Source organism: Scyliorhinus torazame, chromosome 2, assembly GCF_047496885.1.
Source record: "Scyliorhinus torazame isolate Kashiwa2021f chromosome 2, sScyTor2.1, whole genome shotgun sequence".
Classification (NCBI taxonomy): domain Eukaryota; kingdom Metazoa; phylum Chordata; class Chondrichthyes; order Carcharhiniformes; family Scyliorhinidae; genus Scyliorhinus; species Scyliorhinus torazame.
Window position 1 is genome coordinate 87,178,023 of NC_092708.1, and position 25,900 is coordinate 87,203,922.

At 44.9% G+C, this 25,900-nt stretch overlaps 1 protein-coding gene across 4 annotated transcripts in view; it reads left to right on the forward strand.

The window, feature by feature from the left end:
• Window positions 1-25,900, forward strand: part of spc25 (SPC25 component of NDC80 kinetochore complex) — a 67,576-nt gene that overhangs the window by 37,552 nt on the left and 4,124 nt on the right. The window contains exon 8 of one of the 4 annotated variants that reach the window (XR_011934412.1): window positions 11,457-11,568. The exons of the other annotated variants lie outside the window; for them this stretch is intronic. The gene's annotated coding sequence lies outside the window, so the exon portion shown is untranslated. The remainder of the gene's footprint in view (window positions 1-11,456; window positions 11,569-25,900) is intronic. 4 annotated transcript variants of the gene reach the window in all.

Sequence of the window (25,900 nt, forward strand, 5' to 3'; positions counted from 1 at the left end):
GTTATGGTGTTCGGGCCGGAAAGTGGAGCTGAATCCACAAAAGATCAGCCATGATCTCATTGAATGGTGGAGCAGGCTCGAGGGGCCAGATGGCCTACTCCTGCTCCTAGTTCTTATGTTCTTATATTACGTACTGGAATGGCCTCTAGAAAGCTAGTAGACACATCCATTATCGTCAAAAGATATTGATTCGCACTTTTTGTTTTAGGAAGCGGTCATACTCAATCAATTAGGACCCTTGTAAAAGGTTCCTCAAATGCTGGAATGGGTATTAAGGGCGTTGGTTTTATCACTGCATGAGGTTTCCCTATCACTTGACATGTGTGACATGATTGACAAAATTTAACTACATCTTTATGTAGTCCAGGCCAAGAAAGATGTTTTTGGATTTTAGCTTGAGTTTTGCTTATTCCCAAATGACCTCCCACTGGTACCTCATGTGCAACTCGCAACACCTCCTTTCTATACCCTACTGGCAATACCACTTGATTAACTTCTGCCCACTTTTCATCCACCTGCATATGTAAAGGTCTCCATTTTTTCATCAAGACATCACTTTTATGGTAATAACACTCTGGTATACACTCAGATTCCTCTTCCGTGTATGCTTTCTGATACATCCATTTTATTTCCATATCTTTTTGTTGTAACTCCACCAATTTTCCTGAACTAAAAATATCCGCCTCATCCTCCACCTGTTCTTGTTCCTTTTCAACCATCTGATCAAAAATCATTTGATAATTGTACTTCAATGTCATCTTCACTCTTTGATTTCTCCTCTTGTTTTAACCTGTGACTTTGTGACTTTGTCGCTATACAATCCGGAAAAATCCCAGGATATTTGTCTTTCAACACTTCAGTTGTCTGATTTTTCACTGGCTGATCAACCACCGTAGGTATCACTCCCACCTGTGATCCAGCTATATCATTACCCAAGATAAACTGTATTCCTGGACAAGATAGTTTCTCTATTACTCCTACTACCACTTTACCACTCTTCACTGGACTTTCCAGCCTTACCTTATATAATGGAACACTACTCCTCTCACCATGAATTCCACATATTACCACTTTTTCGGGCAACATTCTTCCCAAACTGCATAACGCCTCATCTCTTACCATTAAAGATTGACGAGCTCCTGTATCTCTTAAAATTGTGACTTTTTTATCTGCTCCTCCTGATACACATGAGTAAACTTTACCCACACAAGTACATTCTTTGAAGACATCTGGCACCTTCTTATCAATCACCTCTTGATCAGGCTGTACAATCTTTTGCACCTCCTTCGCTTCAATTGGGCTATCCTTTACCACTTTAACAAACCCCACTGTCTTATCCTGTTTTACCACATCAGCCTTCCCAGTGCTTTTCTTCAACCACCAACAGTGTGACTTTACATGGCCTAGTTTATTACAGTGAAAATATTTGAAACTTTTCATTTCTTTCCTACCCTCCTGGATTTCTTTTTTAATCTGAGGTGCACTCTCCTTATTATCTCCCATCAGATCACCTTTACCTTTACCACTTGAGTATTTCTCATCTCCCTAGTTTCTATTCCTCACAGGCTGAAACTGATGTCGGAAACTAAGCTTCGATTTATGAACTAATTCATAATCAGCTGCCATTTCTGCTGCTGATCTCGCAGTTTTAACCCTCTGCTCTTCCACATGAGTTCTCACTACATCAGGAATTGAATTTTTAAACTTCTCCAAAAGTATAATTTCTCTGAGAGCGTCATACATTTGGTCTATTTTCAAAGCCCTTATCCACCTCTCAAAATTATTCTGATCCTTTGAAACTGCATGTAAGTTTGACCAAATTCTTTCCATAAATTTCTAAACCTTTGTCTGTAGGCTTCAGGCACTAGTTCATATGCACCAAAGATGTATTTGTTCACCTCGTCATATGTCCCAGATACATCCTCCGGTAGTGATGCAAACATTTCACTAGCCCTATCTATCAGCTTTGTTTGAATCAGTAATACCCACATGTCCTGTGACCATTTCATTTGTTGAGCTACCTTCTCAAATGAAATGAAAAAGGCTTCTACCTCCTACTCGTCAAACCTTGGCAATGCTTGGACATATTTAAATAGATTCCCACCAAGCCTTCGACTTTGATGCTCTTTCTCACTATCCTCATCACTACCACCCATCTGTACGTTTCCCTTTACGTCTGCCAATTTTAAGTGACTGTCATGTTTCATGGCCATTTTCTGAAGTTCAATCTCTCTCTCTTTATCTTTATCTTTTTCCCTCATCTGTATCTCCCTTTTTTTCTTTTTGTTCTGCTAAGGCTATTCTTTTCTTTTCTCATTTCTTTTCTTTCCTTTTCTTTTTCCTCTCTCTCTCTTTCGTACTCAAGCTGCTTTCAAGCTGTTCCATTTGTTTAAGTTGCAACTGAATTTTTTGCTATTTCCAATGAGTCAAACTATCTCGGGCAACTTTAAATGCTTAGCCAACGCCATAATTACCTCATCTTTTCGCATTTTGTCAGGTAATGTTAACAGCAATGTTTTTGCCAAATCTTAACAGTCTGCTTTTAGTCTCTGTCCGTAAGGTACTGCGTGTGACCGGCTCCACCCCCAAAAAGCTCATAGCCTCTGAAAGAACCATTGTCCACAACACACTCCGTACTTAAACTATAATACCACACCTGAAAAGCAACCACAATATGCTCACCCCTCACTGTCTTTAAGTTCACTAAGCCAATCCAATAGATAGACTTTTATCCCCCTCGTGCCCCCAATTTGTTATGGGCCAGGGTTTAGAGAACCCCATAGTGTATCATGGAGTTCACCTGACCTACAACTTTTACTAGATTGTGGTATAGTGAGTACAAGGCCCACTCTACAGGTGTGGTACAGCAAAAATGGAAAAGTATTTTTTAAAGTAAAACAATGATTATTCTATGAACTCAATTTAACCTTTTTAAAACACCCAGTGAACATCTTAGCGACCATCAAAAAAACCTTTAAACAGAAGCACATCAGGTTAAAGTCACTACTGAGAGCAGTTATTAGTTTTAAATCACTAGGATCGATTTGCGGTCTTTAGATTACAGAGAGAGATTCATACACCTTCTGGCTATGACTGCAGCTATCCAGCTCTGAAAATGAAACTAAAACACCCTGCAGCAAACAGCCTAAAACGAAAGTAAAAAGCTGGCAGACAGCCCAGCTCCACCCACTCTCTGACATCACTGCAGTAATAAACACCCATTTCTTAAAGGTACTCTCACTACAGATACTTATATACACACCCATTTATAAACACCCATTTCTTAAAGGTACTCTCACATGACAGTGTAAGGGTTGGTTTTTTTTTGTTCCCTCCTGTTTGGAGGTTTCTTTTGGTGGGGGGGTTGTTGTTTACTATTGGGTTGGTAAGGGGTAGCAGGGGTAAAATGTTTATGTAGGGATGGATGTTCCCATTCCCGCCCCCCTCCTGTTTCAAAAACCTGTTTGTTTGTGTTTATTGTTTCTTTGTTTGCTCTCGGGGGAGGTGACCTGGAGTTCAGGATGACGCTTTGTTTGGGTGGGGGAGGGTAAGGTCAGCAGGGAGCCTCCTTCTATGAATAGAGGGGGGGGGAGGCGGAGAGGAGGTCATTGGGAGCGACCTTAGGGCAGAGGCTGCCACGCTGGCAAGTAATGCTGGTGCACGGAAGTGAGGTAGGGTAGAAGGCCAAGAGAGGTGGCCGTGGAGAAGGGGGGTGCGGGGAATGGGAGGGTGGAGGGGGAGGTTGATGCGACGTGGCAGGGGGTGAGCGATGACATGGTCAGGGGCGATGAAGGGGGCCATCTGGGATGGTTTAGGTATAGGGTGGAAGTAATGGGGCTGGAGCTAAGTGGGGAGGATGACAGACGGGAGAGGGGGCTGGAGGCATAAGCCTCCGGTAAGTCTGGTGATGTGTAACGTCCGTGGGCTTACTGGACTGGTTACAAAATCGCAGGTGTTTGCATACCTCAGGAGCTTGAAAGCGGAGGTGGTTTTTCTGCAGGAGATACACCTCCGCGTGAAGGAACAGGTTAGGTTAAGGTAGGGGTGGGTCGGGAAGGTTTTCCACTCAGGAATTGATTCACTTGTGGGGAGTGTCAATTTTAATGAGCAAGAAAGAATGGTTTGTGAGTGTGAAGGAAGTGAGGGATCCGGGTGGGAGATATTTAATTGAGTGGGGTATTGGAAGGGACACTAGTGGTGTTGGTGAATGTGTATGCACCAAATTGGGATGATGTAGGTTTTATGAGGGGGTTGCTGGCAGCAATCCCGGGCTTGGCCGTGCACCAGGTGATTATGGGAAGCGATTTTAACTGTGTCCTAGAGCCAAGAGTGGATAGGTTGAGCCCCAGACCGATGGGTAGGGTACGAATGGCAAAGGAGCTGGGTGGGTTTGTGGAAAGGATGGGTATGGTGGATCCGTGGTGTTTTAAGAACCTGGGGGCAAGGGAGTATTCCTTTTTTTCACATGTTCATGACGTGTATTCGATAATTGATTATTTTGTGGTGAACCAGGAGATTTTGATCTGTGTAGAGGGGGCAGTGTAAGCGGGGATATTTATTTCGGACCATGCGCCCCACTGGCTGGAGCTTCGGCTAAGGCTGGGATGAGAGCAGAGGCCGGGGTGGAGGTTTGATTTGAGGTTGTTGGCGGATGGAGGCATTTGTGACAAGACAAGGTGTGGTTAGCAATTCAGGATTATGTGGAGTTGAATCAAAATGGGTAGGTGTTAGCAGCCACCGGAGGGAGGAATATGACCGTCTAATTAGCGAGATAGTGGAGGTGGATATTGAGTATTTGCAGATGTCCACCACTGAGGGATTGGCAAGGAGGAAACAGTTGCAGGGGCAATTTGACAGGCAGACAATGAGGAGGGCGATTGGACAGCTATGTAGGGCAAGAGGGGTATTTATGTAGGGCAGCATAAATATGGGGAGAAGGCGAGTCGCATGCTAGCGCACCAGCTGCGGAGGCAGCCTGCGTCAAGGGAAATATTGAGGATACTGCCCTGCGCTTGGCCAGGTCAGCCCCAAAGTCCTGATAAATTCGGAGTCTATGTCCTTCCTAACAGCAGTTTTTGGACTGCCTAGCCCAGCTCTGGCTTCCCTCTTGGTCCTAATACCTGTGCAATTTGGCTATGATGACCCTTGGTTATTGCCCAGCTTTGGGTTCCGGTCACAGCGACTGGTGGGCCCTGTCGATTTCTGATGGGCAAACTAGGAAGACATACAACAGCAGGTTAAAGTCCAACAGGTTTGTTTGGAATCACTAGCTTTCAGAACGTAGCTCCTTCATCAGGTGAGTGGATGAGAAGGGGAGGTGATTCAGCGGATAAAGGAGCTAAGCTCCGAAAGCTAGTGATTCCAAACAAACCTGTTAGACTTTAACCTGGTATTGTAACACTTCTTACTGTGCCCACCCCAGTCCAACGGCAGCATCTCCACACTATTTCTGGTGGGTTAGGGAAGGTCTCCCTTCCCACCAGGTTACCCAGCATTTGGGCCACCTAGTTTGTAGGGTCCGTGCCTTTGGTTACTTCTGGTAGGCCCACGATCCGCAGGTTATGCCTCCTTGACCGATACTCTTGGTCCTCGACCTTTCCCCTCGGGTTACCCTGCGTTGTGACCAGTCTCGCCACCTCCTTTGCCAATGCCACTTTCCGATCACTGGTCGGTTGCGGCTCTTTCATGGTGGATTCTTGGGCCTCCAGTTTCTTTTCGGACCTGCTCAGAGCAATCTGTATTTACACCAGGGTTTCAGCAACCGCATCTTTCACCGTCGCCTGTATGTCCGTTTTGATTTCTTGCCGGTGCTCTTTCAGTGCCTTTTGAGAGGGATGCCGTCCAGTTCCCTCCCGGTGAGGGAACTTGTACTTGGCTGTTCTGCCCTTTTCACTCCGGAGTGACTTGCGCTCCACCGCCTTGTGCCTCTGCTCCAGACCCCTTCCACTCCTGGTCTCCATGTGGCCCCAGGACTGGCTTTTTCCCGTCATTTTTTCTTTCACCTTTTTAACGCCCCGTCTTTTTAACGTTTGGGGAACAAATCAATGTGATTTTTGGTAAGTTTTGTTAAAAAGTGATTGTTTTACGGATCTGCGGGATAAGAGCCACTTGACGTCAACTGCTCAGCCCAATGTCATCACCGGAAGTCACAAACTGTATAGTTGACTGTTCGGAAGCATGCTTCGAGGAAGAGTAATAGAACATACAGTGCAGAAGGCGGCCATTCGGCCCATCGAGTCTGCACCGACCCACTTAAGTCCTCACTTCCACCCTATCTCCGTAAACCAATAACCCCATCTAACCATTTTTTGGTCACAGGGCAATTTATCATGGCCAATCCACCTAATCTGCACGTCTTTTTAAAAAATATTTCTTTATTCTCCTCCCTTTTTCACATTTTCTCCTAAATTTACACCCACCAACGATAAACAATAATCAATAACAAATATGTCAATCCCCATATCAATAACAACGATCCCATCCTCCCACCAAAGCCCAAATAGTAGCCCGCAGGTTCACATAAACAAATAACAAAAAGGAATCAGGAATCACCCATAGTCACCATCAACACACACCGCCCCCTCCCCCCAACCCTTCTCCCCCCCCCCCCCCCCCCCCCCCAACTAATGTTCGATGTTATCCAGTTCTTGAAAGTGCATGATGAATAATGCCCATGAATTGTAGAACCCCTCCACCCTTCCCCTCAATTCAAACTTAACCTTCTCAGGAGTCAAGAATTCCAACAAGTTCCCCCGCCATGCCAGGGCACAGGGTGGAAAGGCTGCCCTCCATCCCATCAGGATCTTCCTTTGGGCGATCAACGAGGCGAAGGCTACAACATCTGTCTCCGCACCCGTTTCCAACCCTGGCTGGTCTGACACTCCGAATATGGCCACCCGGGGGCTGGGTCCTGTTTCACACGCACCACTTTAGAAATTACCCTAAAAACCTCCTTCCAGTAATCCTCTAGCTTTGGACAGGACCAAAACATATGAATGTGATTAGTGCCCCCTCCCCCCCCACCCCCGCAACGTTCACACACATCTTCTGCTCCTTCAAAGAATCGGCTCATCCTCGCTCTCGTGAGGTGTGCACTGTGTACCACCTTCAGCTCTATCAGCCCCAACCTCGCCCACGAGGTGGAGGCATTCACTCTCTGGAACACCTTGCACCAGAACCCCTCCTCCATATTCTCTCCCAACTCTTCCTCCCACTTTGCTTTGACCCCTTCCAGTGGTGCATTCTCCTCTTCCAAAATAGCTCCGTAAACCGCTGACACTTCCCCGTTCTCCAGTCCCCCTGTCGTCAGCACCTCTTCCAGCAATGTGGAGGCCGGCTCCTCCGGGAGGTAACCGGCACATCTTTGTACTGTGGGAGGAAACCAGAACACCCGGAGGAAAACCACGCAACACGGGGAGAACGTCTAATATTCTAACCTCGCTTTACCTAGAAACTTCTAATATTCTAGGCTCTCTTCACCTAGAAACTTCTAATATTCCAGGCCTCCATGTTGGGCGCACTGAAGTTGAAACCTCACCACTATTCTTAGAATTCCCCCTATACCAAAAAAGGGTCAAGATATTCTAAATGGTGAACAGGGATTCTCACTCCCTGACTCCTATGCAGACTTAGGTGGGTGCTATTCGGGTCAAACTAGTGTTTCAAGTTATCCCCTGGCATAACCCATATCTTCATAGAAGAATTTTATTTACTTACCACTTAGTAGCTTACACACGGGTCCGACTTGCTAAGTAGAGTAAAGTAAACTTTCTAATAATAATAATAACCACTCTTTCAGGTTATCAATTTAAACTTAATTTTATTTTCAAGTTAAAAAGATAAAAACTACTTTGACAGAAAGGTAAAAAGATTTTTCTTGTTCGGACCAGTGTGTAAGACTTTCAAGTCTATCTTGTCATTCGTTTTTCTTTAGCTTTTGCTCTTCTGTTCGCTTCTCTGGGTTGCTCGGTCTTCAGATGCTGCTCGTCACATCGAGGAAGAATGAATGTTTCTGCTCACTTTTCATAGTTTTTATAGCAATTTGTGCAGCCTGACCTTTACAAATGACACCCTTCTGCTGTTTGAGCCCAACAGTTGAAGGTTAGTTTCTATCGGTTAGAAGCGTGGCGCCTTTGCAACAGCACAGCTTCATTCCACCAGCTCGCCATTACTTACTTTGAACTTTCTCACTTTGCTTGACATGTAATAAATTTGTCTGTGTCTTCGTCAGTACCCTTTCAGATTTATGTCTTTTTTAATGATTCTTTCAGTCTCAACCCGGGTCATCTTTGGATCAAGCTAATGTCATGTTCAGGTTACCCCCTTTGACTCTATCCTCATCTGGCTTGGCCATTTTCTAAAAGGTTTTAACGTCAAAATGGTGTATGTTATAGTGTAACCTTGTCACCTTCTAATTTTCTTTATTTGTAAATCAGTTGTCTCATAGATCATAGCATTTACAGTGCAGAAGGAGGCCACTCGGCCCATCGAGTCTGCACCGGTTCTTGGAAAGAGCACCCTACCCAAGGTCAACACCTCCACCCTATCCCCATAACCCAGTAACCCCACCCAACACTAAGGGCAATTTTGGACACTGAGGGCAATTTATCATAGCCAATCCACCTAACCTGCACATCTTTGGACTGTGGGAGGAAACCGGAGCACCCGGAGGAAACCCACGCACACACTGGGAGGATGTGCAGACTCCGCACAGACAGTGACCCAAGCCAGAATCGAACCTGGGACCCTGGAGCTGTGAAGCAATTGTGCTATCCACAATGCTACCGTGCTGCCGCATTACTGGTGTCAGCAAGTTTTCACGCTTAACAGTCATCCCTTATTTTAAACTTTAGATTCTGGCTGTTTTCTTAATTGTTCAATAAAATAATTTATTGCTTAAAGAATTGTGAAATACTGTTTCCTTTCATATAACTTAAGAATTTAAGTCAATCTTTTAACTTTTTAACTTGTAAATCAAAGTGAATTGTTCCTATCTGTTTTCCTCCCTGTCTGTGAAGCTGTCTGCTTTTCAAACATGCTGCTGCTGTTAACCCCTTGTGGGACTGCTCCCTATCATTAAAAGTCTCAGGCATTCTCAATGTTACTTTCATGTTTTAAATGCCATATTTTGCCAATTTTTCATTACACCCCGTCTTAACATTTGAAACATGACATATCACTTCCAACAATTATCTCCCTAATCATTTTGTCAATATCCAATTTCCTTTTTTAAATTTTGTGTAAATATCCCTCGCTCACACCAGTGCCGATAGACCGGTTATACCTTAATTGCAATTAGTTTGAATCATAGTGGCTACCGTCCACTATAGGTATTTGCCGCGTGTTCCACTATCTCCAAAGCGTTTTAGCTCCTTGGGATAGCAGCACCGGATAATCCTCCTCATGTCCCTTAGGATCAGTAAGCCTCTTAATCCAGCAATAACCAAAAAGGTTGTTTATTTATTGCTGGCATGCGAGAATCCCCTTCCTTTTGCATCCAAATCGCCTCGCATTCCTCATAGGTCTCATAAATGATTACATCATGTATTAACCATTTACACCCAGTCTTCATCAATCTAAAAGGTGTCTTTGTTCCTGCTTCTATCCCTGGATATCTCTCATGAGTTTGCAATATGTCTCTAAACGAAGTACTGCCGTGGCCATTCGCTCTACATCCTATCGAAACTGTTGCCATGTCTCATTAAGATCCCTGTCCTCTGTTATAATGTCCCGAAGGGCATGAAGTTTATACCTGCCTTGATAACAGTTACCACACAGCCATCCCAGGGTATTTGAAAACCCGTTCCTATTACTAGCCCTGAAACATTTAATACATCCAGCAGGTGGGGGAGTAACCCAGTCGAATCCACTTTCCTCACACCGAACCACGATCTTATCATTCTCCAGATAAACATCGATGCCGCCCTATTGTCAAATACAAAGTTACAAAAAGTAAGTCTTATCTTAACATGTTGTCTAGCAACTAATCACATAACTATTTGTGTGTCCTCGCACTACATAATTATTTCAACAACCATTACAATTCTATTAATAAAAGATAAAATGTAACATTGACAGTTCAAATCCTGGTCTGACCAGGGTGCTATTTGAGTTAACATTGGCGGACCCCCCGCTCGATTCTCCGGCCTGGATGGGCCGAAGTCCCGCCGATAAATTGCCTGTCCCGCCGGCGTGGATTAAACCACCTTTTGAACGGCGGGACAAGGCGGAGTGGGCGGGCTCCGGGGTCCTGGGGGGGGGCACGGGGCGATCTGGCCCCGGGGGGTGCCCCCACGGTGGCCTGGCCCGCGATCGGGGCCCACCGATCGGCGGGCGGGCCTGTGCCGTGGGGGCACTCTTTCCCTTCCGCCGCCGCCACGGTCTCCACCATGGCGGAGTCGGAAGAGACTCCCTCCGCTGCGCATGCGTGGGAAACTGTCAGCGGCCGCTGACGCTCCCGCGCATGCGCCGCCCGGGGATGTCATTTCTGCGCCAGCTGGCGGGGCAACAAAGGCTGTTTCCGCCAGCTGGCGGGGCGGAAATTCCTCCGGCGTCGGCCTAGCCCCTCAATGTTGGGGCTCGGCCCCCAAAGATGTGTCAATTGATTCCGCACCTTTGGGGCGGCGCGATGCCCGTCTGATTGGCGCTGTTTTGGGCACCAGTCGGTGGACATCGCGCCATTTCGGGAGAATTTCGCCCATTAGCAGCCACATGAACCTTCATTGTGATATCATATGCCCCATTACTCAGGTAATTTACCCACTAAACTACTACCATTATAAACTCAGTCAAACCTTATGGGACCCCTCTGTTTACATAGTCCCATACTACAGAGAAAAATAACTCTCACCCCCTGCGGTTGCTGATTTAACAGTATTTGTTCAAACGACTGCACGTCCTGCAGACCCCCAGCAAACAACATGCCGAGTTCTCCTGCTATCTTCAGCCGTGAGAGATGAAGTAATGTCCCTGTCACTTGCTCCAAATCTTTCTAAAAACTTTTAGCTGTTGCACATCTTTATATACCTATCCATGACGTACCTAACCCTCACTGGTGTCTTATAATAATTCATGCTTTACACAGAACCCACTGCTCTCTTGGTGCCAATCCTTCGATTGCCGACCTAACTGTAGCTTGTTGGTATTTTCAGAGTTGTAACTCTTGCTTTGAACAACAAACCATCAGCGTCAAGTATTTTCCTGTTATCCGTAGGCATCACATATATTTACTCTTTTTTTTTTTTTTTTTTTTTTTCTTCTTGCATACATAAAAATACTGTATAGATACATAATATCTTTTAATAAGTATCATAATGCCTCAAGGCAACTACGTTTAATACATTTGTCATGTATTCTCCGTCGCAACATCAAGCTTAAATATATTTGCTTCATTAGGTAATAAAAAGACATTTGTCTTCCATGCCATTGTTTTCTCTTTTTTTTTTCTTTCACTGTAGGGTTCCTCGTCAGGAACGAGGAGACCTGCAATAAATCCATCATGTAATACACATCCCATGGAGACCTCAGATCATCCATCAGCTGGCTCTCAGGACACATGTCTCGCCAGAGGTGTGTGACCGGAGATTTCACTCCTCAGCAATGATTTGATATCTTGGTTTATTTCTAAATCGAGAAGATTTCTTCCTGGCTTTATCATTTACTTTCCTCAAATATGTAGCCAATTGTATAATTTTTCTCTCTTTTCTTTGAGCAATTTTATTGCAACATTTACAGCATAAAATTCAACATAATTTAAAAATTCCCAATTTCCATAGCAATGCAGCAATGATCGCCCCTCCTGCAACTGATATTAGCAAGTACCAGTTGTTTATGATCCAGGTTCATATAGTCCAAAACCATTTAAACGGACTTGTTATAATCTTAATTGCTGTTTTAACTGTTTCTGTCATTTGTAAACCCACGTCTACCAAATCGTGTCCCAAAATCCTCCAGCTGGGATAATATGGAAGGTGTTCTATTCCAGACACGCAAGTGCTGTTTATTTTATCTGGGCTTGTCTTATTCCAATTTCCACCCTTACACCATTCTTCTTCCTTGAAATCTTTCCATCCTTCCATTAACATTTCGTTATCGTCTACCTGGCACACTATTCCTGATCCTACTGCCCTATCCAAATGCCAAGTGGCTTCTCCATCTTCTTTTCTGTGCGACCCATACCTGGTTGTTAATTGTTTCATCAGATTTGGCCCTGTTCCAGGGTGTTCTCGTCTTAAACATATCGGCTTTGCCCGACTACTGTCTTTTATTCTAATCATATCCCCCCATGAACACCGTTCAAATTCAATCTCCTTCGGTTCCCTCCATTTACTGAATTTTCATATAAATTTATATCCTTTCTTGATCTTTGCCCAAGGTATTGGAACAACAGCCCTATACCTGAGATCACAGCTCTTGATGCAATTTTAATTTCCCTGTTCCAGTGGTATCTCGCTCTTCTTAGTCTCACCCTTAATGGTGTCACTATTTTTAATGTGTTTTTGATAACGAAGTCGGCAAACCATTTTGCCAATACCAAATGTATATTCAGGTGTCCATGTAGTTGGTTTTTCTAATATCTTAATTAGTTCTCCCTCAGTAATCCAATAAACTTGTAGGCTTGAACTATACTTCCTTCATAGGCCTCAAGTTGACTAAATGCTCCTGCTACTCTTTGTCTCACTAGATATTTTTCCATTCTTCCTTCGTGTAACTGCTCAGTACAGTTGTATTTTCTTTCAGAGGCATCGCAATTTGTTGCCCTTTTTGAGAGACTGCTACTGACACATTGTTCTTTACACGGACCTAATATCCATTCTCCTTCAGCATCCTCTGGGTGGGTAGCCAAACCCTTCCATCCGTTAGTAACATCTTTCTTTTGTCGACCATGCCATAATTCCATTATTTTTCTCATCATCCCTTTTTCTATGTCCTGAATTTTTATCCATGACCACGTTTCATCCTTTACTAGAAAATATTCCTAATTTACTTAATTTGAGTTTTTCCCCTCGTATGCCAATAATTCCTTCTATACTTGCTGTTTATCCTGAAGTTGTTTGCTTCCAATCTATTGCTAATCCCCATTCCTCTCTATAATGTACCCATGGAAATGAATTGTTTAGTGCTACCTTTACTTTGCTCTTATCCTTCGGTCTTATTATCAGCCACACTGGTCCTTGTGTAAACAGGGGAGAACAGGCCATGCCATGCAATCCATTCTTCCATTGCCCCTTTAAATTGGTCCACCAAATCCTCATTTTGTTCTCTATATTCTTATTATTGTTATTATTCAAACTTGGATCTTCTAAACTAATTTGTGTTATGACTTCTTCTTGGTTTATTATCTCATAACATGTCCCTCTATCTATTAACGTTACATTCCTGATTATAGTGATTTCATTCCAGCCTTCTAATCTGTCCATTATTTCTTTTAGCCATACCTGTTCTTTTCCTGTCTTTACTTTAGTTAACTCAATACTTCCTCCATTCACCCATACATCACTAATGTTCCAACCTGTGAGATTGGATTTTAATTCACATAAACTTCCTTTTATTGGTAGTTTGAGGCATTTATTCCATCTATTTTGTTTCATTCTCCTACTAGTGGTTTTATTCTGTAATGCATTTCCTATCTTAATTTGTCCTTTCTCGGGGTCCCATTGAGTATCACTGGTTTTTCCCTCATTCTGTTTAAAAATCTTCAATCTGTCTGATGGGTTCAGTATGTATCCCAGACTGTTTGTAAGTGCTCCCCAGATCTTACTGAACATGTTGTTACTGGCGCTCTCTCTTGATTCTAACATACTGCTGTTAATGTCCTGAAAATTAACGATTTCCTCCGTTATATTTAAACATTTGTTTATTCTTATTTTTATTATGTGTTCTCTGTGATTCAATCTGGTACCTATTTTTCCATATCCCATTATTTCACCTGACTTCCCTAATGCAATTAGCCATACTAATACTCCCAAACTAATTACTGTAATCCCCATTAATATCGTTGCCCCCCATTTTAGCCAATCTATTTTACTCTTTGTCCTAATTACTTCCATTCCTTCTTCGACCCTGATTCTTATTTCCCTCTTGGTTGTAGTTCTTTTTCTCCTTCCAAACAAATGGGTCTGTATCATTCTTTCCATCTGAAAAATCAAACGAATAGGTTAAAGTTGGAGAGGGCCCTATTTCTTCTATTTTTAAAATTTGTGTTTCCTATTCTTGTCTGGATATTCCAGAAGTGCCCTCTCCAGGACTTCTGGATTTCCTTTGCCACCATCTCTTTCTTTTTCCTTTCTTTGCTGGTGTGAATTTTTTCTCATGTACATACATCATACCATTAAGAACAAAGAAAAGTACAGCACAGGAACAGGCCCTTCGGCCCTCCAAGCCGTGCCGACTATGCTGCCCGACTAAACTACAATCTTCTACACTTCATGGGTCCATCTCCCTCTATTCCCATCCTATTCATGCATTTGTCAAGATGCCCCTTAAATGTCACTATCGTCCCTGCTTCCACCACCTCCTCCGGCAGCGAGTTCCAGGCACACACTACTCTCTGTGTAAAAAGACTTGCCTCGTACATTTACTCCAAACCTTGCCCCTCGCACCTTAAACCTATGCTCCCTAGTAATTGACCCCTCTACCCTGGGGAAAAGCCTCTGACTATCCACTCTGTCTATGCCCCTCATAATTTTGTAGACCTCTATCAGGTCGCCCCTCAACCTCCTTCGTTCCAGTGAGAACAAACTGAGTTTATTCAACCGCTCTTCATAGCAATGCCCTCCAGACCATGCAACATCCTGGTAAATCTCTTCTGCACCCTCTCTAAAGCCTCCACATCCTTCTGGTAGTGTGGCGACCAGAATTGAACACTATACTCCAAGTGTGGCATAACTAAGGTTCTATACAGCTGCAACATGACTTGCCAATTCTTATACTCAATGCCCCGGCAAATGAAGGCAAGCATGCCGTATGCCTTCTTGACTACCTTCTCCACCTATGTTGCCCCTTTCAGTGACCTGTGGACCTGTACACCTAGATCTCTCTGACTTTCAATGCTCTTAAGGGTTCTGCCATTCACTGTATATTCCCTACCTGCATTAGACCTTCCAAAATGCATTACCTCACATTTGTCCGGATTAAACTCCATCTGCCATCTCTCCATCCAAGTCTCCAAACGATCTAAATCCTGCTGTATCCTCCGACAGTCCTTACCGCTATCCGCAATTCCACCAATCTTTGTGTCGTCTGCAAACATACTAATCAGACCAGTTACATTTTCCTCCAAATCATTTATATATACTACGAACAGCAAAGGGCCCAGCACTGATCCGTGCGGAACACCACTAATCACAGCCCTCCAATTAGAAAAGCACCCTTCCATTGCTATTCTTTGCCTTCTATGACCTAGCCAGTTCTGTATCCACCTTGCCAGCTCACCCCTGATCCCGTGTGACTTCACCTTTTGTACTAGTCTACCATGAGGGACCTTGTCAAAGGCCTTACTGAAGTCCATATGGACAACATCCACTGCCCTACCTGCATCAATCATCTTTGTGACCTCTTCGAAAAACTCTATCAAGTTAGTGAGACACGACCTCCCCTTCAAAAACCATGCTGCCTCTCACTAATACGTCCATTTGCTTCCAAATGGGAGTAGATCCTGTCTCGAAGAATTCCCTTGCCTATCCATAGATTCCCTTGCCTATCCTTCAGTGGGCCAACACTTTCCCTGGCTACCCTCTTGCTTTTTATGTACGTGTAAAAAGCCTTGGGATTTTCCTTAACCCTATTTGCCAATGGCCTTTTGTGATCCCTTTTAGCCCTCCTGACTCTGCTTAAGTTCCTTCCTACTTTCCTTATATTCGACACAGGCTTTGTCTGTCCCCAGCCTTCTAGCCCTGACAAATGCCTCCTTTTTCTTTTTGACGAGGCCTACAATATCTCTAGTTAACCAAGGTTCCCGAAATTTGCCGTATTTATCCTTCTTCCTCACAGGAACATGCCGGTCCTGAATTCCTTTCAACTGACACTTGAAAGCCTCCCACATGTCAGATGTTGATTTACCCTCAAACATCCGCCCCCAATCTAGGTTCTTCAGTTCCCACCTAATATTGTTATAATTTGTCTTCCCCCAATTTAGCACATTCACCCTAAGACCGCTCTTATTCTGTCCACCAGCACTTTAAAACTTACTGAATTGTGGTCACTGTTCCCGAAATGCTCCCCTACTGAAACATCTACCACCTGGCTGGGCTCATTCCCCAATACCAGGTCCAGTACAGCCCCTTCCCTAGTTGAACTGTCTGCATATTGTTTTAAGAAGCCCTCCTGGATGCTCCTTACAAACTCTGCACCGTCTAAGCCCCAAGGACTAAGTGAGTCCCAGCCAATATTGGGGAAGTTGAAGTCTCCCATCACAACAACCCTGTTGTTTTTACTCTTTTCCAAAATCTGTCGACCTATCTGTTCCTCTATCTCCTGCTGGCTGTTGGGAGGCCTGTAGTAAACCCCCAACATTGTGACTGCACCCTTCTTATTCCTGATCTCTACCCATATAGCCTCACTGCCCTCTGAGGTGTCCTCCCGTAGTACAGTTGTGATATTCTCCCTTACCAGTAGCGCAACTCCGCCACCCCTTTTACATCCCCCTCTATCCCGCCTGAAACATCTAAATTCTGGAACGTTAAGCTGCCAATTCTGTCCTTCCCTCAACCAGGTCTCTGTAATGGCAACAACATCATAGTTCCAACTACTAATCCAAGCTCTAAATTCATCTGCCTTATCAGTAATATGTCTTGCATTAAAACATATGCACTTCAGGCCACCAGGCCCACTGTGTTCAGCAACATCTCCCTGTCTGCTCTGCCTCAGAGCCATACTGGCCCTATTCCCTGGTTCTCCCTCAATGCGTTCACCTTCTGACCTATTGCTCTGGTGCCCACCCCCCTCCCACACTATTTAAACCCTCCGGTGTGACACTAGCAAACCTCGCGACAAGGATATTTATGCCTCTCCAGTTTAGATGCAACCTGTCCTTATACAGGTCACACCTGCCTAGGAAGAGCTCCCAGTAATCCAGATAACGGAAACCCTCCCTCCTACACCAGCTGTTTAGCCACGTGTTTAGCTGCTCTATCTTCCTATTTCTAGCCTGACTGGCACATGGCACAGGGAGTAATCCTGAGATTACAACCCTGGAGGTCCTGTCGTTTAACTTTCTGCCCAGCTCCCTGAACTCCTGCTGCAGGACCTCATGCCCCTTCCTGCCTATGTCGTTAGTACCAATATGTACAACGACCTCTGCCTGTTTGCCCTCCCCCCTTCAGGATGCCCACTACCCGTTCGGAGACATCCTGAACCCTGGCACCAGGTAGGCAACATATCATCCTGGAGTCTCTTTCACGTCCACAGAAGCGTCTATCTGTGCCCCTGACTATACAGTCCCCTATGACTATTGCTCTTCTGCGCTTTGACCCTCCCTTCTGAACATCAGAGCCAGCCGTGGTGCCGCTGCTCTGGCTGCTGCTGTTTTCCCCTGATCGGCTATTCCCCCCCGACAGTATCCAAAGGGGTATACCTGGTCGAGAGGGTGACAACCACAGGGGTTTCCTGCACTGACTGCCTGCCCTTTCTGGTGGTCCCCCCATTTCTCTGCCTGCACCTTGGGTGTGACCACATTTATATAACTGCTATCTATGACGCTTTCCGCCAGCTGCATGCTCCTAAGTGCATCCAACTGCTGCTCCAACTGAACCATGCGTCTGTGAGGAGCTCCAGTTGGGTGCACTTTCTGCAGATGAAGCCATCCGGGACGCTGGAAGCCTCCCGGACCTGCCACATCTCACAGTCAGGGCACTGCACCCCTCTAATTGACATTGTGTCAATTGATTAGTAAATTAAATTTAAAAGTTTTTTAAAAAAGTTACTGTTAACTATATGTTTCCTAGCACTAGATTTCGACTATAAATGTGAACGCTAAATACAGTATTCTCTGATCTCTGGCTTAGATACTCCTCCAAATTATAATTAAGTAATTATGTTTAATTAGTTTAACAATGCTTAATTTTTAAATTTAGAGTAGCTTTCCAACCAGCCAATCAGGTCACAGCTTTACTGTGATGTCACTTCAGTTTCTCCCCCCCCCCCCACACAATTTGAAAAGGTAATAAAAATAAATACAAATCGCTTACCCTCCCAGGTTCTCAGATGCTCTCTGGTTCTGTCCCTGCAGATTAAAAGTTACAGGCCAGAAGAAAGAGAGAGAACAAAACAGTAGGGAAAAAGCACCTTCTCCCACTCTGCACCAAATTACCTCACTGCACCAAATTACCAAGTTCCAAATTCCCACTCCGGCTGTGTCTCCTTGACTTGCGCAAAGCTAAGGCCAGTTAAGCCTCCTCCTTCTATCATTGCATCCCTAAGTGAGATTCGAAGAATCTCAAACACCTCCTCTTTTGCTCGCACAGTGGTCCAATCTGGTCTGAACTTTTCCTGATACATTTCGGGTATTGCTACTGTCTTCACTTCAATTTCTTTAATTCTGATTATGACAAGGTTTTTATGAAAGGTAAGTTCGGAACACGACATTTGAACTCTATCATGTGTCCTATCAATGCTGCTAACAGGTTTCAAGTCAGCGGTGTCCCACTCTGCTTCATCACACAAGAGTAGCAAATGTAGTAATCCCCTGACACTCATAACGAAACATTCCTTCCCTTCTACAGCCTGTTTACAATCTAGGGTCTTCAATCCTGCCTCAGGACCCTTTGTCACATCTACGGGTCTATTCTGATGCATATATTTCCCAAATCCATATTCCTGGTCAATCATTAACTTTGTGCAACACTCCTTCTTTACTTGTCCGATTGATTTGGGGGTATGATCTATCCCATGGCACGGTATTGTTGCAGTGATACACACTCTAAATATCATAATGCAGACTTTGTATCCCGGTGTCATTCCAACATCATGCAGTACGTACACTCCCTCACTAATTGGGACTACAAGTTTGTCACTCCTCCATAATCCTGCATAGCCTCTCAGAGTCACGTTGTTGTCGGCCAAATTATCCTTGCAGTAATTACACGTTGTAATTAATCTACTATCCCACTTACGTTGGCACTCTCCGGAGTCAAAATCTACCTTGTGGTCACAAACTTCAATCATTAAAGTTGCCTGATATTTCAATAAAACAATCGTGGCAAAACTGAATGCCTCAAGTCTCCCTGGGGGCAGCAGCATCTCCCCATCGCTGTCGTTGCAAATGCTTTATCAAATCTCCCGAATACCCAGGGCGAAATTCTCCGACCACCCGCCGGGTCGGAGAATCGCCGGGAGCTGGCGTGAATCCCGCCCCTGCTGGTTGCCGAAGTCTCCGGCATCGGAGATTCAGCGGGGGCGGGAATCGCGCCGGTTGGCGGGCCCCTCCGCTCGATTCTCCGGCCCAGATGCCGAAGTCCCGCCGGTGTAAATTAGACCACCTACCTTACCGGCGGGACAAGGCGGCGCGGGCGGGCTCCGGGGTCCTGGGGGGGGGCGATCTGGCCCCAGGGGGTGCCCCCGCGGTGGCCTAGCCCGCGATCGGGGCCCACCGATCCGCGGGCGGGCCTGTGCCGTGGGGGCACTCTTTCCCTTCCGCCTCCGCCACGGTCTCCACCATGGCAGAGGCAGAAGAGACTCCCTCCACTGCGCATGCGTGGGAAGCTGTCAGCGTCCGCTGACGCTCCCGCGCATGCGTCGCCTGGAGATGTCATTTCCGCGCCAGCTGACAGGGCTCCAAAGGCCTTTTCCGCCAGCTGGCGGGGCGGAAATTCGTCCGCCGCGGGCCTAGCCCCTCAATGTTGGGGCTCGGCCCCCAAAGATGCGGAGCATTCCGCACCTTTGGGGCGGCGCGATGCCCATCTGATTTGCGCCGTTTTGGGCGCCAGTCGGCGGACATCGCGCCGTTTCCGGAGAATTTCGCCCCCAGTATCTGACAATCACCTGGACTTCATATGACTACTGCCTGTCCAAACAATTGGGCTACAAAATGCCCCACAGCCTTGACATGTTGTCCCCTGATGCTCACAGCGAATCATTTTAAACTGAGGGCCATTAATAACGGCCCTTGATCTATCGTTCCATATGTTTAACACCTTACTGATTATGTTCTTGCGCTCACTGCCCATAGGTTGCCTATGGAGTATCATAATTCCTCTCTTATTATTCAATTGGGTCAGATTTTTTCGTTCTGATGCTATTTCTTTTGCTCCAGACGCCATGTTTCTCTAATTCAACTGTGTTTACCCAAATATTTTATGATCGTGTCTTTACCTGTCACGGCCTCACTGATTACCTTTCCTGTGGTTTTAGTCTGTAGTTTCACCCACACTTCCTCTCCTACTTGGTAACTGCCTGGTGTCCTCTTGTCCCTGGGAGACAGAGGTTCCAAGATTACTATTAAGATCAAACATCATTCTCAATATCTCCATTTTGATTTTTAATTATCCAATCTTCAACTTTTCTTAGCCATTCCATTACTCAGGCGCATATTTCACTGCCCAATTGATTGTTATTCCTCTGTCCGCACAAAAGTTAATAACTGTATTATTTCTGAAGTGTGATGCATTAAGTGATTTTGGCCTACCTCTCGAGTTCATCATTTCTGCTAACACCCTTTTGGTAGTGGCTCCATTTGCTTTGTAGGTGGGTCTAAGGTCAATTTTCCCCCATACAACTGTCAGCTTTGACCAAAAAGTACAGATTACCTCTGCTGCTTCTAGGTCCACCATTGGTTTCTCAGTTTTTATACTCCCATAAGTTTTATTCCCTTTCTGGCCTCCACAGGCCACACATCGTTCACAACCTCGTCTAACTGCCGCTAAGTGTTTCCTCCAATATGCTATTCTAATTCCTAGCTTTCTCATTTCTCTTGCCACCACAGTGGTACCTCCATGTCCTGTAGCTTCATGTATCTGTCTAATGATTATTCGATGCTCGGCCATTGTGTCCCCAATGTTCCCCAGAATGAATGTTCGAAGTCTGGCTAGCTCATCCACTTTCTGATTGCCCTTACACAGTTCTACTGTTCCTTTTGTGTGTGCTTTCTGATGAATTGTTTAGATATGGGCAGCACGGTAGCATTGTGGATAGCACAATTGCTTCACAGCTCCAGGGTCCCAGGTTCGATTCCGGATTGGATCACTGTCTGTGCGGAGTCTGCACATCCTCCCCGTGTGTGCGTGGGTTTCCTCCGGGTGCTTCGGTTTCCTCCCACAGTCCAAAGATGTGCAGGTTAGGTGGATTGGCCATGATAAATTGCCCTTAGTGTCCAAAATTGCCCTTAGTGTTGGGTGGGGTTACTGGGTTATGGGGATAGGGTGGAGGTGTTGACCTTGGGTAGGGTGCTCTTTCCAAGAGCCGGTGCAGACTCGACGGGCCGAATGGCCTCCTTCTGCACTGTAAATTCTATGATAATATCCATATTTGCCAAAATTTCATCTATCTTTTCCCACTGCTCTTTCTGTTCTAGTTGTTTATGTTTGCCGTTTGTCCAACCATTAAGTTTCCAGAACACCAGTCCCTTCTCTAAGCCCTGCTGTACGAAAAAGCTGTCGGTTACAATGGTTGCTTCCTGCAGCTGTCTCTGTTGGCACTCCTTTAACCCTTGCAATACTCCTTCAACTTCGGCGGTTTGTGCTGACCCAATAATTCCTTGTTTCTCCACCACTTTGTCTCCTGAATTTTTAAAAATGAATGCCCATCTGGCTTGCTCTTCGTCCTCCTTGATTTACTACCATCAGTATATAACACCCAAGCATTTACCAACTCCGTTTTGCTAACTGGTTTATCGAGTTACTGTCCCTTTTTGATGTCATGAGCAAAAATTAAGTCAGGGTTCAAGAGAATGGTTTCCCATCTCTCCTATCGTGCTGTGTTTGCGCCTTGCTGGCAAACTTGTCTCTTGGTTATCTCCGTCAACGCCAAAAATTCAGTTGTGACATAAATCTTTTTACCAGCTGACAAGTTTTCAATTTCTGCTTTTCTTTTTGTTATGGCCGCTAGACACTTCTCGAGGTCTGAAAACTTTTGTTCAGCCCTTGACCAATTTCCTGTCAGATGTTTGATAGGTGTCTGATTACTATGATTAGCAAGCACCATGCCATATCCGTTTGCGAGCAGGTCGAATTTAATGCTCAAATCGTCCTCTTCATGTCTCTCCGCTAATGGCCCTGATGTTGCTACAGCTGTTTTTAACTGATGTAAATCCCTCTGTGCTCCGCTGGTCCACCTAAAGTCCCCTCTCAAAGTTTCATAAATGGGTTTAGCATAAAGACTAAAGTCTTTCACTACGGGCCTCAAATACCCCCAAATTCCCGTGATTATTTGAACCCCGTTTCTCGAAACGGGCGCCGTGATCTCAGCAACTTTCTCTCTCATCCCGACACTAGTTTCCCTACCTTCCTTTGATACTGAATAACCTAAATAGTCGACTTCGCTCCTGCCAATCTGGCATTTCTTTAACCCTATATTAAACCCTGCATCACTAAGTGTTTTAATAATCTTGGTCACTCTCTCTACATATGTTCCCTGATCGTCATCTCCAATTAATACAGCATCAATATATACTAAGGCCAATTCATCTTCAATCCGCTTCCTTGCTATTGCCTGAAAGTGGTTTGGGGAATTAACATATCCCTGTGGCAATCTACAGTATACGTAATGTTGAGTGCCAAAGGTAAATGCTGTCTTCTCCCTGCTGCCTGGGTCTAATGGAACCCTCCAGAATCCATTTGCTAAATCTATACCAGTTAAGTAAGTTTTGCCTGCCACCTTTTCCAATGTAGTTTGTGGATTTATCAAATACCGTTTATCCTTTTTTGTTTAACGCTTTGTAATTCGTTACCATTCTAAATGTACCGTCAGGCTTGCTGACTGTGGGCTATTTGTCGAGGCATATGTGACCTCTTGAATAATCCCCTGCTGTTCTAATTCCTTAATCGTTATCTCCAGCTTGCATTTGGCACCACAGGTCAAAGGATATTGCTTTTGGGGCCTGTGTTGGCCTCCTTGAATTGTGTGTTGGAATTGTGTGCTGATTAACCCTGTGTCATTCTTTCCTATTGCTAGGTTTGCTCCCATTAACACCTCTTCCATCTTTCGCCATGCCTCGTCACTTAAAATACTTTTCTCCTTCTGTTTCCTCATTTCCTCCATGTTATCAATTGGTTTCAGTACCCTAATCTTCCCGGTATCTATCTTGATTAAATCTTTTCCTGCCATCAGATTCTCGTTTCCTGATACTGCCAGCAACTCGCCTAATCTCACTTCGGGTCTAACATTTCTATTTCCTCAGACTCCCTCAATAATGTAATCCTTTCCTGTCGGATTTCCAGCTTCTTCCCTGACCATTGACACTTCAGCCCCCGTGTCCACTATAAATCTCTCTCCACTATATTCTACTTCCAAATCACCGTTTTCAGTTTCTGTCGTTTGATTTTGGATTGCCAGTTTTAGGGGAGAAGCCACATCCGTTCAATTTGCACTGGGACCTCCTCTGCCTCTACCTCTGAATCCCCCTTTGAAGTGTCCCGAATACTTCTCCGGTTGTTGATATCTGCTTTGGTCAATTCTCCCCCGATCAGCCACTCCTCTTCTCCTATCCTCAATGAACCTGTCTCTTTCTTCCCGACAGAGGTCCATAAACTGCTCCCTTGGTAAGTAATTTGGGTTTTGTGGCAGGGGTGGTCCTTGTGACCGTAGATTGTATCTGAGTTGTCGCATTGATGATTGAGCTAAGTTTTGTCCCTCTCTATCAGACATTTGTCTATTAGGGGGTCGGGCTTGAATGCTTCGTGTCGAAATGTCATTCTGTTGTTCGTCTGTGTTCTCCTTTAGCTTGCTTATCCCTGATTGCCTTTCCAGCCAAATCTAATCTGACCAGCTCCTTCCCAATCTCTCTTTTGGAAGCTGTTAGCAGTATTGTAGAGAAACTATTTCCCCTTGAAATTTTGGGTCCCAATTCCTTCAGGAATCTGACCACTTCAGCACCCTCTGCTTTAGTAACCTCATATATCTGATCAATATATGACATGAGGTGTTCCCCTGCATATGCTTCATCTGTCATTTCCTTCATTAACTTAGCTCTCTCATTTCCCAAATCCAATTTGTCTATTAAATCAGACACTTCCCCTGTAACTGTCTCCCACGGTATGTAGCTCAATCAATTTGGTCGCTTCATCGGACGTCCCCATTTTCCTTCCTAATTGTTTAACCCTCTGTGAATACTCAATTTTTGTCTCCCCATCTTTCTTTGGGCCTGCTGTCTTCATTACTGCTGCTACTACTTTATACGGTACCATACCTCCCTGTCCTTCCTCTGGACCTGGTGTAAATGACCGGACTGTTTTCTCGCCTCGAGAGAGCAACGTTCTTAAAGGGGCGCTGTAAAGGGTTTCTCTCCTGTCGGGTTCCCTGCACCTGAAAAACGTATTTGTCGTTGTACTGGCTCTTTCTCCAAGTACGGGGTATGATGTATAAAATCCTCCACCGGTCCCCCATATTCATTAGACATTGCCATCGGTATTTGGCCATCCTCTTGGGTAAAATCTACCCCGTTTACCGGAGTGGGGGCAGCTTTCCTGGGTCTTGGGAGATTCTGTAACCTTGTGGTCGTAATGCTGCTGTTATCTGGCCTTGTGTTTCTGTCCTGTTTCGCACTCTATTCATGGCTCTCCCGAATGTGTCATACCCCTTGCTTATTTGCCGAATTTTCACTTTGAGAGTTACGTGTGCTAACCCCAGCAGTTGTGTAGAGTCAATTTGTTGACTTCCTCCTAATATTTCTCTTATCGTAAGTCCCCTAGATATGATTTCTTTATTCCATCCTTCCTGATCTCTGCTGTGTACTTTTTGCGCTACCGGATTATACATACAATATGGTAATTCCTCATTTACTGGTTGGTATGTGGGAGGCTGCCGCTGCTTCCAGAAATCGCCGTAATCCCCTATGTCCACTGGTTTTGAATTCCATCTATTCCCTGTTCTTTTTCTCGCTTTCCTTTTTTCCTCATTCTCTGAAGAGCATGATGCTTCATCCTGTTCCATAAAGGGAGCGCAGCAATCCCAGCTATGCTTTGTTCTTCCTCACTTTCGTGTCGATTAAAATAATCTATGAAAGCTCCTACTTTATGTGAGTTAGATTGACTGGGCCAATTATCCTTTCTAAACTGTGCCAAATCTGGGTATTGATACTGGTATCCTTCTGGAAAATCCTCAAAGGGGCTCTGATTCTCTTGGTTATCTGGGGCACTGGGGTGTATTTCATCTATCTCTGCCAGGGGCGACAGTACTTGTCTGAAGTGCTGTTCAAACCGCTGCTGTGTCTAAAAGGGCTTGTGACCAGTGCTGTCTCCAAATTATCTGATCCATACTAACCAGTGGCGATAACACACACACACCCTCATTATTGCTCTCAGTGATTCTCCTGAGTTATTTCAGAATATTCCGTCTCCGAACAATATCAGGTCCCCATCTCTCCCTACGCTATATCTTAGGATACCTTCCATGTTTGCTTGATTTGTCACTGATTCGTCTGCTGTAGTATGCGCTTGTCCAGAATTGTCCAATGATATTACATGTATAATATTTAACCCGCAGCTCAGGACTGTGGCTCTCGCTAACCCTTCTCTAAACTCTCCTCTTTCTGCTATTTCCTCATTCATTTTCTGCTGTAGCTCCGGATTTAACTTGTGAGCTAATACCCCCGATATTCCTGCTCCTAATTTTCCCTCTTTTTTGGAAGGATTGACCTGCACATTCTCTTTGGCATTCACAAAATCCCCTGCCACTAATTGTATTTGCTTTCCTCCTTGGTGTAGGATTTTTAAAATCTCCATCTGCTCCTTTTTGCCTCTGTTTTCACGTA